The sequence below is a fragment of the Chinchilla lanigera genome, unplaced genomic scaffold (genome assembly GCF_000276665.1).
Source record: "Chinchilla lanigera isolate Chin_1 unplaced genomic scaffold, ChiLan1.0 scaffold00032, whole genome shotgun sequence".
Taxonomy (NCBI): domain Eukaryota; kingdom Metazoa; phylum Chordata; class Mammalia; order Rodentia; family Chinchillidae; genus Chinchilla; species Chinchilla lanigera.
In genome coordinates, this window is record NW_004955433.1 from 8,016,219 (window position 1) to 8,031,152 (window position 14,934).

General features: G+C 51.5%; 1 protein-coding gene across 1 annotated transcript in view; it reads right to left on the reverse strand.

Annotated features, from left to right (window-relative positions):
• Znf423 (zinc finger protein 423) overlaps positions 1-2,219 on the reverse strand; it is a 317,473-nt gene extending 315,254 nt beyond the window's left edge. The window contains exon 1 of the mRNA XM_013516282.1: positions 2,201-2,219. The gene's annotated coding sequence lies outside the window, so the exon portion shown is untranslated. The remainder of the gene's footprint in view (positions 1-2,200) is intronic.
• Between the last annotated feature and the right edge of the window lie 12,715 nt (positions 2,220-14,934).

Sequence of the window (14,934 nt, forward strand, 5' to 3'; positions counted from 1 at the left end):
CCCTCGCGCTCCTGTCTTCTTTGTGGTCGCTGGCTCTCCTCCTCCTGATCCGGCTGCTGGGGCTGCACTGCAGAGACACATAATAAAGCCAGGCTTGGCTGGAAATGTAGCCGGGTCCCAGCAGGAGGATGTGAGGAGCGGAGTCCCGGCGGGGGAGCGCTCTGATCCCGTGGGGCGCCCCGCACTGCTCCGGCTCGGATCAGACGGAGAGAGGGCCAACAGCACCGAGCGATGGACAGCGCTGGAAATACAGCTCTGGCCGCCCGCAAAACCCGGACCGCGGCGGCGGCGGCAGCGGCGGCAGTAGATACGGCGCGGGCGCGGGCACCGCACCGGCACGCGAGGCCTGGGCTTGGGCGCCTGTGCACCGGGGGCGGGAGGAGGGGACAGACACAGGGCCCATGCGGACTGTCCGGCTCGCCCTGATGCATGAGCATCACAAACTGCACAAAGTGAGGAATGGGCCCTGTCATGGTGCACCCCCACTGCTTCTGCCCCACGCACAACAATTATTCTGGGACCTGGCTTTTCCTTCTGTTTTGCTCCATCAATCGGTGTCTAAAACCACCTCTGCCCTGGATCCGGCAAACTCTCCCACCACTGGGCTACCCAACGCCTGCATTTTCAGGGGTCCTGTACCAGGTCCGCACTTCCCGGCAATGACAAGGAAAGGAACACCATACCCCAAAACTGCAATAGCACCTCTGCCCTCCGCAGCTGACAAAAGAAATAAACCAGCTCCTACTTTCCGCAGTTTTGCCCCAGCCACCAGGGGGCGCCTCGCGTCCTACGGGTCCTGACCAGTGGTGGCTCCAGTCTTGCAGTAGGCCCAAGGAGGGCGCAGGCTTGGGAAAAGTCTTTCCCAGGCGGTCCCCTAAACCGTCCCTTTGAAACTTCCTCCTCCCCCAGCAGCTGCAGAAGGCCAGGTCTCGGTGGGGGAGAGGCCCCGACATCGCCCCCCTCCCAGGCAAGTGGCGCCACCTTGGGCCGGCGCGCCCCTGAGTCGAGAGAACCGAGCGGGTGCGCGGCGCGGCGCTGGGGGTTATCAATCTCGCGGATCGATAAGTTGCCACTTGGAGAGGGGAGGGTTGTGTCCCCTCGGAGACGAGTTACCCAGGGCAACCTTTCACGGAAAAACCCGCTGCCCGCAGAGAGCAGCGCCCGGGCCAGCCCAGCAGCGGCGCCCGCCCCAAGCAGGGTGCCCGCTCCCCACCGTTCCCCGGCCTGCCCTCCAGCCGGGCCTGCGCCCCCCTCGGCTCGCTTCGAGGTCCCGCCGGGCCCTGTTCGCCAACCCCGTGCTGGGCTGATTGCCTAGGTAGATGCCACCCCCGCACCCCTGCGGCTAGGAAGCGCGGGCCGGCGGATGCGGAGAAAGGCCCGAGGCAGGGGGTTCCGTTCGTGCGCGCCCAAGGCCGTCTCCTGAGGCAGAGACGGGGACCTAGGCAAACGCTCTTGACAGCAGGAGACCGAGAGTCCAGGGCCAGGGCAGAGACACCCCCTAACTAGGATCTGGGTCCTAAGGGTTGCCCCGCCCCCGAGTTAGGGCTGCCACCCCCCACCACCACTGCTCTCCCCACCTCGTGAGTCCTGGTATCCAACATCCCAGCCCTCCCGCAGGGAATAGGAGCCGCCTCCCGCAGCCCAGGGATGGCCAGGATTAGATTCAAGGGTGCCAAGGGCCAGGGCCAGGGCAGAGGCCGCGAGACGCCTGGGAAGAAGCCAGGAAGGAGGGGCCGAATCAGCCGCTACCCCCACCCCCGCCGGCGCCTGGGATCGAGGCCCATGGAGAGAGGCTGACAGGCGGCAGATGGCACACGCTGGGGGAGGGGGGCGATTAGCCTCGGCTCGGGGTGCCCCCGCCGCGGGCTGCCTCTCCTAGGGGGAGGGGGCGGAGAACAGCCCCCTGCTTGCCCGCCCTGGCTCTCTGGGGGGCTGGAGACTGCGATCAGGCCCAGCCGGGAGCCGGGAGAGAGAGGGGACGGACAAAAGGAGCGCGGGGCGGGAGGAAGGAGAGTGTTGGAGGAATGCAGAGGGTCATCGGGCGGGGAGGATGGTTGGAGACCTGTGCCGCTGCCCGTTTTTCACCCTCCGGGAACTGCGGGATGCTGAGAGGCCATAGGTGGGGGAAACAGAATGGAGGGAGCGCAGCGACGGCCCTTTTAGAACTAATTCCCAAGCGCGAGGGTCCCGTAGTACAAACTTTTGGGGAGTCCTTCCCGCGCGTCGTGTCCCGCACGTTTGTGTCCCGATGCTCGCTCTCCCCCCTGCGCGTGCGCGCGCGCGCGCGCGCACACACACACACACACACACACACACCACGCACCGGCGCGCCGGCCCAGGCTGGCTGCTGCCCCCCACAGCACAGCTGCAGTCGAGGTGTGGAGGGAGCGCGACCTCATCCCGCCTTGGCGGCCCGCTGCTTGTGAAGCTCCTTTCATTTTTAACTCCTTCCAGAAGAAAAAAATATATATATTGTTTTAAGGAAAATCTCAGAGCTGCGAAAAGCCAGTCGTGCCCCTTTTACCATCCCCATCCCTGCTGAGTGCAGACCCTCTCCCCAAGGGCCGAAGGGGACACCTGCTGAAGTCTGGGCCTTGCAAGTCACCAGCCTGATGATTTTGGACCAGAAAGAGGTCATTCTCCATGGGTTTCATGTCGCACCTGCCAATTTCCGCGAAGGAAGCCAGGGTTCTGGCCCCTCCCCTTGTGAAAAAGCCCAACACACCCGCCTCACCTTCCTCATCTGGAGAGTGGATAGCTGCTCTCGCCCTGCTCAGGGCAGTGGTTAGGGAAGTCCTCTGTAAACTGTAAAGATCCAAACTGCAAGAGAAATTAGAGTTGAAATTAGAGTTGATGGTGTTTCGGACAAGGAAGACCTTGCTCCAACAAGTGGGCACTTTCGTTCAAAGCCTTCGCTTTGCTAGAAGAAGGCTTGCTCAGGGTGCTGCCTTTCCTCACCTGGATACTCCTTCAGGATGTGTCCCTGGACACAGACCAAGTGAGGCTGCTTCTCTGAGCTTCCAAGAAGAGGTGGGCATCATCCATAGCAACCCGGTGAAAGCAGGAGGGCCTGTGGGCAGCAGACGCAAAGCAAGACAAGAAAGGAAAACCCTAAGATAGAGCTACTTTTGTAGCCTCAAACTAGTATCCTGAAGAGCTCTCTGGAGACATTCAAGAGATATTTTGCAGTCAGTAACCAAGTGACCATGTTCTCCCCCTCCCAAGTACCCTTCCCCACAAACACAGGCACACTTGAAATGACTAATCATTTGAACATATGCGATCTGGACCTAGTGACTCTTGCTTACTGGTTTATTATTGAAAGTCTCCTCTTCACTGGGGAGCACTGGCATCAGGTTAGGAGGATCAGTCATTGAGGGAGAGTCAAGTTCATTCCTTTGTCCGTGTGTGCACTCAGTGTTTACTGATTGTGTGGCTGCTATGCTAAGGTTAAGGGTCAAACAATGAATAAGAAGGACCATGTTTCTACACACACACACACACACACACACACACACACACACTTGTTTTCTAGGAGGAAGAGAAAGCTAACTTGTATTAATAAGTGGCTGTACTAATTTCAATAATCCTAAGAAGGAAAAGTATGACTCAAGTAAGGCTCAAAAAATAAGAATTACAGTGATGTTCTGCCTGAGAGTCTGAAGGAGGAAGAGAAAAAAGGAGTCAAAGAAGAAGATCATAGGTAGGATGTGCAAAGGGCCTGAGGTGAGACAGAGCTGGATAGTTCTAAGGGGACTTTGTTGCAACTCAGGTAAAGGCCTAAAAGGGAACAATGATAGCCAGGTTTGGGAACCAACTGGATCCACCTCCCAATCTACCTCTCTCTTTGCCTTGCTAGAGAACTTCAAACAAGGGACTTTCTGAGCCTCCACTTTTGGTTCTATAAACCTGGATTGTGTAGGGTTGCCCTGAGGGTACCATGTTATATATGCTGCCTATCCAGCAGCATGAGGTCATAGAGCTGGCCTTCCTTTCCCCTCTTCTTTTCCCTTCTTTCAACTTCAGCATCTCCATGATCAACCATATTTTTATAGAGAGATGCCAGCCACATAACTGCCAATTTTCTCTTTGCACTGGCAAGATCCTCTTCCCACTGGTATTCCCTTCAGACACCCATGGCCCAGCCCTCTAGAAGCTATGTAGCTCTTTTAAGTCTATCAGGAAGACTTTGTGCTTTGTGTGGTGTATGTACACGCGTGGAAGCTGGGAATTGAACCCAAGGCCTCAAGCACACTTGCTCCACACCCCAGCCGGGCTTTATGCATTTTGGTTGCATTTTACTGATACATCTGTCTGTGGAATCCAAGTTTCCCTGGGATCTCCTGTCCTGGAGGCACTAGAAGAGAAAGGGTTATGCCCTGTGGCCGAATCTGTCAGGTAGCCTGGCACCATAACTTAACCAGAACCGTGCCATTTCACCAGTGTGTACATCACAGAGGGTCCTTTCTCAGGGCCTTGAGGATTCAGAAGAAAGTAAGGCAAGACAGAAGAGAGTCCCTTTCTCAGCTGCTAGTTTTCAGCCTGGCATTTGGAGGCGGGAAATCCCTGCAGATGCTTCTGAAATTCCCCAGAGGTCCCCATTGTCCCCCACAACCACAGCTCAAAGAGGCCAGCAGCGGGCCCAGACATCTGCCTCCCAGGGGCTCTGAGATCCTGGTGCCAAAAACAATAAGTTGGGTGTGGGAACCTCCTTGTCTTCTCCAGTTTCTGTTCAGCTGGGAAAGCCATTTCTATTTTATCATCATTATTGTAATTATTTAGTTCTTCAAGCATCAGCAGTCTTTGCTGGGAACACCCACAAGGCAGCAAGGAAACGAACTTGGCAGGAGGGTCCCCGCAGACTCATACCCTCAGAAAGTTTCAAACTCTTGGCGCTGACCCTGACAGCCGCCACCAGGACCACTTCCAGCCACCCTGGGTGTGCAGCACACTCAGGCCTGCTGGTGCTTGACTCTGGTTCACGTGCTGTTTTGTGTCCTTAAAATAGATTTTTTTAAACAATGGCTATGATTGATTTAATTTTTCTCAGTATCTAAAAAAAAATTTTAAACTAATTCTGTATAATGAATGTGCTGTGATAGCCAGTTCTATAAGCTTTAACCAGGAGTGGTCAGATAAGACAGCCCCAGCAGGTAAGCTACAGGACTTGTAACAGGCAGGGGCACATTCCAGGCCTGGTCACAAGTCCTTTGGCCATCAGGTTTAATCAACAGCCGACAAATCTAATTAGCAAACTAGATATCGACACCATGATAGAGCCAGGCATGGTGGCACAAACCTCTAATCCCAGCTACTCAAGAGGCTGAGGCAGAAGGATTGCTTGTTAAGAAAGGGCTGAAAATATGGCTCAGTGCAAGGCCCAGGGTGCCATCCCCATGCCACCACCTTCGGCTTCCCAACAAAAAAAGTGATAGATTTAGAAATGGCCTCTGATTGGTGAAATTAAATGCTTTCAAAGCATGGCTTATCAAATATGGTATAAGGACACTCTCCACCTTGCACTAACAGGTGAGGCTAGGATAACCTGGAGGCACATTTCCTACCCGCCACACACACACAGAATTCTTGGACACAAGACTATCTTACCGGTCAAGGGGTGTGTGTGTGTGCGTGTGTGTGTGCATGTGTGTATTGCTGAGGATTGAACTCAGGCCCTCGTGCATGCCAGGAAAGTACTCTACCGTTGAGCTATATTCCCATTCTATCACTTTTTAAAATTTTTATTTTGAGCCGGGGTCTTGCTAAGGTGTCCAGGCTGGCTTTGACTTTGTGATCTTCCTGCCTCAGACTCCCAAGTATATGGAAGTACAAGCATGCACTACCTTGGCTGACTCATGAGCAGGAATTCTGACTATCTGGTGCTGTAGAAGACATAGACTCCTGCCTAGTGTTTGGGGATCATTACACTGGCAGTGGCACAGAACCCAGAAGGACAGAGCTGGCACTCCTTTGAGCTGATGAAGCTGCTGCTAGGACCTGATTTGTCCTTATAGTGGCCTGCTTTGCTGCAGAAACCTGTATGACAACTTTCCACGTGCATGGCATTGTTTGGACTAAGGTTTGCCTTCACTATCATGGCTAGAGTACAAACCTTCACCCACCTCGTACCCGCTCTGTGACCACTGTTATCTGAACCTACAGAAAAGGACCAAACAGACTTAGACCATGTTGTGGGGAAAAAGACAGAAGATATTAGACATTTTCTTGTGTACATACCCCTTCCCAAGCCCTGCCATCCTCCCCATCCTGAAAGAACCTCCTAGGTACCCTTGCCTGGGAGAAGCACCATGGAGATTTCAGAAGAACATTATCGTGCACAGTTCCTGCACTGACTGAGCAGATGTCCATAAGCGGGAAGGAGGGAGACAGGATCATCAGGGCTGGATCTGTGCTGCTCACTCTCCATGACCTCCCCAGCATCCTGCAGGTGCTCAACATGTCATGACGTCATCAGGAGAGAACCTGTCTGTCTGGGTAGCATACAGAAGAGGTGTCCAGGTACAGTATATCCTTGAGCACTCAGCTACCATTATGTAAAGCAATAGAGCTTTCACTACCAACTAGATCAAAAGATCTTTCAGGGCAAAGCCCCAGATTTGAATTTGTACCCGCATCACGTCATGGTGCCCAGTTCCTGCCCAGTTGAGTGAGCTACAGGACAATGCCCAGAGGTGCACTCTAGACAGACAGGGCTGCCGTGCAGCACATAAGCCATTGTCATAGAAAGACCAGATAGGTCTGAATTGAAATCCCAGCCTTATCCTTTAGCACCAATGCCCCCCGTGTAAAAAATCAAGAGAATAGGGGCTGGGGGTGTAGTGATGGAGCACTTGCCTAGCTTGTGCAAGGCTCTGGGTTCCATTCCCAGCACCAGAGTGGGGTTGGGGGTTAATGTCAGCGACAAGAGTGATTATGCACAGTAAGAGAGCGTCACCACAGGGACCTGCCTCAGTGCTATGTACAAAAAGGAAAGGAGCCCAGCCAGAACGTGCCTAAACACAGCACTTAGCACCCAGTAGGTGCTTGATAACAGTTAGTTAGGTTTTGGCCGTGGCTGAGAGTTTGCTGAAGGGTGGGCTCGTGAGAAAGCAAGCTCGCTGCCAGGACTGGAACCAGCTAAGGTGAGAGCAGAGAGCTGGTGAGGCAGCTTGCCCCAGAGGAGCCTTGGGACCAGTCACCTGGTTTGATCTGGCAGTTTCCTGGGTTCGTGACCTGGGTCCTTCCATGTCACAAATGCATAGTGAATGTTAGCTATTGTTCGTGTTTATAGCAAAGCACACACAATGACCCCTTAATACGTGTAGGCTCCCTGATGAACCTAGGCAAGCCCTCTCCCTGCCTCAGTCTCCCCATTTGCAAATTCTCCCTGGTTTTTGAATGAAGAAGCAGTTCTTTTCCCATTCTCTGACTAAAACACCACCTGGGCAGAGTTGGAAGCCAGGGGAAGTGGAGGAAATCAGGAAAAACGCCACAGAAGCGAGGTTATGGGGCTTGGGCCCCCTGGGATGGGAGCACAGAGGGCAGGGCTCAGGCTCCAGAGGACCCCGCCCAGTGCACTGCAGCATTTCCCAGGGCCTGCTGCTGCCTCCTCTGAGTGGCCGGGCCCCATCCTGGTCATGCACATTGGGACATGCCAGGGCCTGGCTTCCCAGGGGCCAGAGGGAGCTCCCGCAGGGTACTTCAAAAGCCCAAATGCCTTTCAGAAAGGAACTAAAACTTTCTGCTTAACCAAAGCCTCCACAGGAGAAGAACAGGCCTAGCCCTTTTCTTTTTAAGTCTCTTTATTTTCCAGCCGGCTGGCCTGGTCATTCTCTTTTTTTCCTATTATAAACGGTCCCAGCTGCAACACACAGGGAAAAAAAAACCATCTCCCAGGCCTGGGCAGGGCCGGCTGGCCTCCTGGGGCAGACAAAGGCAGCTCAGGCCGCAGGCACCCACTGGGAGAGGCCCCAGAGCCCCTGCCTGGAGCCAAAGCCACAGCAGGAGGGAGGGGAGCATTCTAGAAGTTTCCACCACTCTCTAAACCTTCTTGGGCCCCTGGGAGCAGAGCTGCTGTCCAGCCAAAGCCAGGATTCCTAAAGGGCTTGCAGGAACAGAAAATGAGAGGCCAGGCACCCCCTTCCCAGGGACACAGGACTCAAGGATGACCTAGCATTGGACTAGAAAGCTGGGGATACCTATGTCTGGGAGAACAGAGGTGCCCACGACCACACTGCCAACTAGTAGGAGAGCTGACTTTTGAAGCCCAAGTTCTCAAGTCTAAAGCCAGGTAGGAACAACATGGTGAAGCAAAGGTCCAGGTAGGGGCCTTAACATCCTGAGGTTGCCAGATGGTGGGGAGGGTCAGTCTTTTCAGGGGTGGGAAATCCGGCTTTCAGCTCCCTCACTCCCAGCAAGTAATTTCATTTCTCTGTGCCTCACCCGACCTTGTAGGGCTTGTGAGATTTAAGTGAGCAATTTAGATTATTGTTCAAAAAATTCACCTCTTACTATTTGTAAAGGATTTGGGTTTTTTCACCGAACAAATGAATGTTTGTGACTTCCTGGGGCCTATGATATGACAGGCACTGGGCCAGATGTGAGGGATGCAGCTGGCAAGGGAGGAAAGTCCCTGGCCTGGTGGAGCTTCCAGTTGGGGGCTGGCTGGGCCTGACACATGGCACACCCAGGCCTGCCACTGTCCTGGCAGGAGGAAACAGGGCCATAAACTCAGCTGCCTCCAGACCCCAAATACGCATGCTGAGGAGGCCAGGAGTCCGGAAGGGGAATGCAGGGTCAAAGACCAACTGCTCCCTGGCAGGGGTGGGAAGCCCTTGTTTTTTAAATGTTAATAGCTACCTACATATTTTTATTATGTTTTTAAAGATTAGGCCCCAGGATTGGACCCCAGGCAGGCAGTTTGCAACCACCTCAGCATGGTGGGTCTGGTCCATTCTGTGAGGCCTGACGGGAGGAGGGATGGTCCCAGAACAAGAAAAAATGCAGAAGTTCTTCCCCCAGTGCACCTCACATGTTCCATACTCCTCACTGCCCATCCCAACCTCCCCACATACCTACCCCTGGGTATGTGACTTACTGAGGCACTGCAGTGACCTCCGATGAAAGTGCAGGCTCCCTGTAATGGCCAGTGGGGATTGTCTCCCGTGGGGTACCAACCTGCCCTCAGAAAGCCAGTAGAAGCTGAGGCTGGTGGCCCTCTCCTGCCTTAACCCCAGAGCTCTGCAAGGCCGAGGCAAGAGGATCCAAGCAAGTTGGTGTCTTCGGGAGACTCCATCTCAAACAATAAGAAAGGGCTAGAGCTGTAGCTGAGGGAGAAGCCTCTGAGTTCAATCCCAGTACCACAAAAAGAAAAGAAGGAGTGGGGGAAGGCAGGTCTCTTGTCTCTGCCCTCTTTCGTCCTCCAGACTTCTCAGAAACCTCACCTCTTGTCTGGAGGGGGTGATGCAGGCAGCCCAGCCCCGCTTGCCACGCCTTTCCCTCATGCCCCCCACCAAGTCCTGCAGAGACCTCTCCTAAGCCGCTGCCAATGCCTTTATCTCCACTTTACTCCCGAGAAAACAGGCTCAGGGAGGTTTCGTGCTTCGCAGACCTGAGATTACACAGCCCTTAAGGGACAGACGCAGGATTTAAATCCAGGTGGCTCTCCCTCCAAGGTGACCATTTCCCCTCTCCAGTTTTCTCGTCTACCTCTCACCTGAAACAGCACGGACGCACTGATTTTCTATAGATGGGTGGTTAGACAGACACGTGAACGGCTAAATATAGAGATAAAGAGGGTCTCTGGAAACCACAGGCTGGAGTATTGGGCATGAAGGGGGCGGTAGAGGAGGATGTTCTCCCCACAAATCTCCAACTCCCAAATTCTTTTGTGCTGGATTATTTTGATTTTAGGTTTGTTTTGTTTTGTTTTTTGACTGGAGAGTATACCCAGAGCCTTTATACTAAGCTACATTCCTAGTCCTTTTTAATTTTTGAGACAGGGTCTAACTAAGTCACTAAATTGCCCAGGCTGGGCTCTCACTTGGGATCCTTCTGCCTCAGCCTCCCAGAGTCCTGGGATTGCAGGCATGAGTCACCACACCTGGCTTTGGGAAACACTTTTAACATGCAGAAAAAAAATACTGTACAGTAGAAATTTATGTGTCTCCAACAGATGTTAAAATTTTACATGGGAGGGGGCTTTCTTTGAGACCAACAATTAATGTTCTCAATCTTAAATCAAATGTCCTAGGTTCCTATTACTGTCTTCAACTAGACCCATGCCACTCCTACTCAACAATGTCTCTACAGGATCAGGGTAGCTTCCCTGGATAACCAGCAGAGCTAGGATAGCCCCCAGTACTTAGGCTTTTGAGTCTGGGGAGGGAGGCTCCAGCGCTCTGGACTGGAATGTCAGATCTTGAACAGTGTGTAATCATCGAGTGACCCTTACAGGCAGGCAGGGAAGTAAGAGTGTCCCACTTTACAGAGTGATGCCTGTGGCTCGAGAAGTCACCGGCCAAAGACTCTGCCTTTGTTTCTCTTCCTCAGCCCTGCCTGCCTATGTATGTGCTGCTTTCCCTGGAATCACAGATGCAGAAAAGAAGGGGCACATTTATCAGAAAGGAGGCTGGGACATCAAAGCTCCTGGCAAGAGGGAAGGAGCCAGGCAGTGCTCAGCCTCCAAGAGAGAAGGCCACAGGTCCAGCAGATCAGCTGTCCTGCGAGCTCCAAGGGGCCTCGGGGCTTTGTTGTCCCTTGTACGGCATCTGGAAGTTGAGAAGTCAGTGCACATAGGTACTGTCAGGAACAACAGATAGGTGATGTCAGGCAGGCATGCATCACTAAACATGGTGAAGGGCCTGCCCACCGTGGTGGAAAGCCCACCTGCATCAGGTAATAGTGGCGACTCTCCATCTCTATCTTCAGCAACCCCACTCCCACTACCCACAGCGTTCCTGCGTCATCCTCATATAAATGTACTTGTCAAGCTAATCATAGGGTCTCGAAATCTAGAGCTAGAGATTCTGAATCTGTTCTTAAACAAGTCCTTGGTCTTACATAAGATTTCACCAGGGGCTGGGGATTTAGTTCAGCAGCACAGAGCCTGCCTGGCAAGCACAAGGTCGTGAGTTCGATTCCCAGTATTGGAGAAAAACCAAAAAAAAAAAAAAAAAAAAAAAAAAAAACAACAAAACTTAAAAGCTTTCACCAAAGTCAGGGTAGACACATTCCCCGGCACTCTGTCTGGCCCCCGCATGGTGGCTGAGTCCACACACAGTGACAGCATGACTGCCAGGGGCTGTGGCTGGCCTGCCAGTTTCAAGGTCAGCTTCTTACCCCAAATCTTCCAGCTGACCACCATCGCTGGACCAGCCAACATGAGCTGGTGTGGCCAGGCGCTGGCTGCACCATCTGATTGTATCTAGCTGCTCTCATATTTATTTGTGTTCTTGTTTAATGTCTGTCTTTTCCCCTAAGTCATGAGCTCCAGGAGGACAGAAGCCTCAGACTCTTGTTCATAACTTTGTCCCTAGTCCCTAGGGCAAGCCTAGAATAGCATTGGTAGAAAATAATTAATTATTGAAAAGAAGGCTATTCTTTTCAGTACTAGGGATTAAACTCAGGACATCACACATTCTAGGCAAGTGTTCCACCACTGAGCTACATTCCTAGCTCATTTTTATTTTATTTTGAGGGAGTATCAAGACATTGTCTAGGCTGGCCTTGAACTTGTGATCCCCCTGCCTTAGCTTCCTGAGTAGCTGGGATTGCAGGCATGTGCCACCATGCCCAGTGAAAAAAAATGCAATTTTAGCTTCCTTGAAGTATAAGGTGTAGAGATATGGGGGATTAGCTCAATTTTTAACCATTCTCTTCTAAAAATAGAAGATGTCTCATCTCTCTTCCAAGGCTCAGTTCTAACCCTGGACCTCCCCACCCCTTAGACAAAATTAACTGCCCAGTTTGTAGCCAAGGATAACGTTGCTACATATGACCTTTCTCTATTTTTAAGTATCACATGAGAAATACCATATTAAAATTGCAGATATCCAAAAGGAAAATTAGCCATTACCCATCTGTACTGGTCAGCTTTCTTGTAAGACAAAATACCTGATACCCACAAGTTCAGAAGTTTAATTGGCTCACGGCTTCTGAGGTCTCAGTCCCTGGTTGACTGGCTCCAAGGCAGAAACATCATGGCGGAGGGGCCTTGTGAGGCAAAGTTTCTTAGTTCATGGCAGCTAGGAAGCAGAGCACAGGAAAGAGCAGTAGCAAGAAGACCTCCCAGGGACACACACCCTCCAGGTTGGCCCCACTTCCTGAGAGCACATTCAGTGGTGAACATCAGGGTAATGAGCTACGGATCAGTAAACTGCCCTCATTATCTAGTCACCTCCTTGGCCATCTCTTAATCCTGGGAGGTGGAGAATATGGACTGGAAACCACCTAAGAGTAAACGGGTATTTTCCCTGTTCATGTCACTAGCTCCTCTTTGTCCATGTGCAAATTGGCTATCACACATGTCTTAGTTACTTTTCTTTTGCTGAGACAAAATATCTAACACCCACAGTTAAAGGAGAAAAGGTTTATTTAGCTCACAGTTTGTAGAGGTTTCAACCCATAATCAGCTGGCCCCAAGGCAGTGTGGCACATGGCAGAGGGGCAGCCATTCATGGCAGTGGATGACAGCAAAAACAAGAGAGAGAGAGAGAGAGAGAGAGAGAGAGAGAGAGAGAGAGAGAGAGAGACTCTTTCTCTTTCTGTCCTTTGTATTGTGTCCAGTCAACTGGGATTAGGGCAGTGTCAGTCCAATCAATGGACTGATTCAACAATCACCCACTCTTGATCCCAGCCCCCTTAATCCCAGTATTGCACTACGAATCAATCACACACTCTAGACTCAGCCACCTCCAAAAAAAACCCCATCTGAAAGTGCATGAAGCTTTGGGGGACCATCTAGACCCAAATCATAACAATGGATTTACAATTGTTTCCTACGTAAGACATTAGGTTATGTATTTTCCATCAATATTATGCAGTGCATACTTTTCCATTTTGCCATAGACCAGGCTATTTTGCCCTTTACTCATCTACCCGCTTCTTTCTACTTCCCAGCCAACAGCTTGGTGTGCAGCTTTCCAGAAGGATTCCCCATGCTCACAGGTTACACAAAAGCAGAAGTACAAATATGGAAAGGGGCTGGGGGGGGGGGCGTCAGTGTGAAAAGATGCACCACACTAGAGGAGCCGGCCACTTGCCCCCCTCTAGGTCTGGTCACTTGATCATGTATTCTGCAACCTTCCAGGGCACTGGGAATAGGGCTGACTCATTCGTTTTTATGGTCACATAAAAGCACATGTGTAACCTTTCATCTTGGGTATTGTTACAGCTTAGATCAAGAATGAACCCCAAAACTCAGGCACTGAGAGATGGGGCTTTTGGATGCTGGTTGGAGCATGGGTACCCCATGCTGCATGTGCTAAATATGCCAGTAGGAGGTGAGGCCTGGTTGGAGGCTACTAGGTGAGTCGGGGCAGCGCCTGGAAGGGTGTTTCTTCCTGTCTGGTTTCCCCCCTCCTCTCTCTGCTTCCTGGACACCATGATGTGAGCAGCTCTCTTCCACCAGGCCCTTCCACCACACCCTTCCTATCTTGAAGACAGCTGACCATACAAGGACTGAGACTTGTATTAGTCAAGCCAGCTGACCATACAAGGACTGAGACTTGTATTAGTCAAGACAGTGATTAATTCAGGTACAACGGTCCCATGTTCTGTCACTTAGCCAGCTGTGGTGGTATATGCCTGTAATCCCAGGGCTGTGGAAAGCTGAGGCAGGAGAATTGCAAACTGGAGCCCAGTCTAAGCAATTCAGCAACTTAGCAAGACTGTCTCAGAACAAAATTAAATAAGGGTAAGATAAGTAGCTCAATGTACAGGCCCTAGGTTTAATCCCCAGTATCAAAATAAAAACAGGACATTTGGGTGCTCTATGGGGTAGCAAAGGACTGTACTCAGGAGGCTGAAGCAGGAAGATCACAGCAAGTTCAAGGCCAGGCTGGGCTACATAGTGAGTTTAAGAACAATCTGAACTGCATAGTGAGACTCTGCCTAAGAAAAGATAAGAAAAGAAAGGAAAGGAAAGAAAGAAAAGAGAAGAGAGGAGAAGAGAAGAGAAGAAAAAAGAAAAGAAAAGAAAAAAAGAAAAGAAAAGAAAAGAAAAGAAAAGAAAAGAAAAGAAAAGAAAAGAAAAACAGAGTGTTGAGGCTATAAGCTTAGCTCAGTGGTAGAGCACTTGCCTAGCATGTGTGGGGCGCTGGGTTCCATCCCCAGCACCAGGCACCCACAATAAAAGACATTTTCATTCATAAGTATTTTTGTATGTTTTTCTTCTAGTCTCAGGATGACTTCTCAGGAGTGAGGCTGCTGGACAAGGGCTGTGTTTTGGTCTTGCGTGTCTGCATTATCCCACATTGCGAAATCTCCTTTCGCACTTGCATGGACTGTGAATGAGAGCCCCTCCTCCACAGCCACTGAGTGAGTGACATCATCATTTTTATTTTTGCTGATGTGATAGGCATCAGTTGGCATTTTGTGTGTCTCTAGTTTGCATTTATCTGGACCAGGAATCATATTGAGTTTCAAAACTCATGTGTTTTGGGGCTTTGGGTTTCCTGTCCCATATAATGCGTGGTTGTATCCTGAGCTCAAGTTGGGGGTCGGTCCAGAGCAGCCCTTTGACTGTACACTCACCTCAGTGCACCATGGTGAGCTATGTCTAGAAGACTGAGCTGCAGCTGGAAGGGGTGAGATCTTACTGCTGACAAAATCACCAGCGCAGAGCCCAGCACCAAGCACAGGGTTCCATCCCAGGGGCCACTGAAGGACGAAAGGAGCCTCCGGAAACCCTGATTCTATTAAGGCACCTGCAGG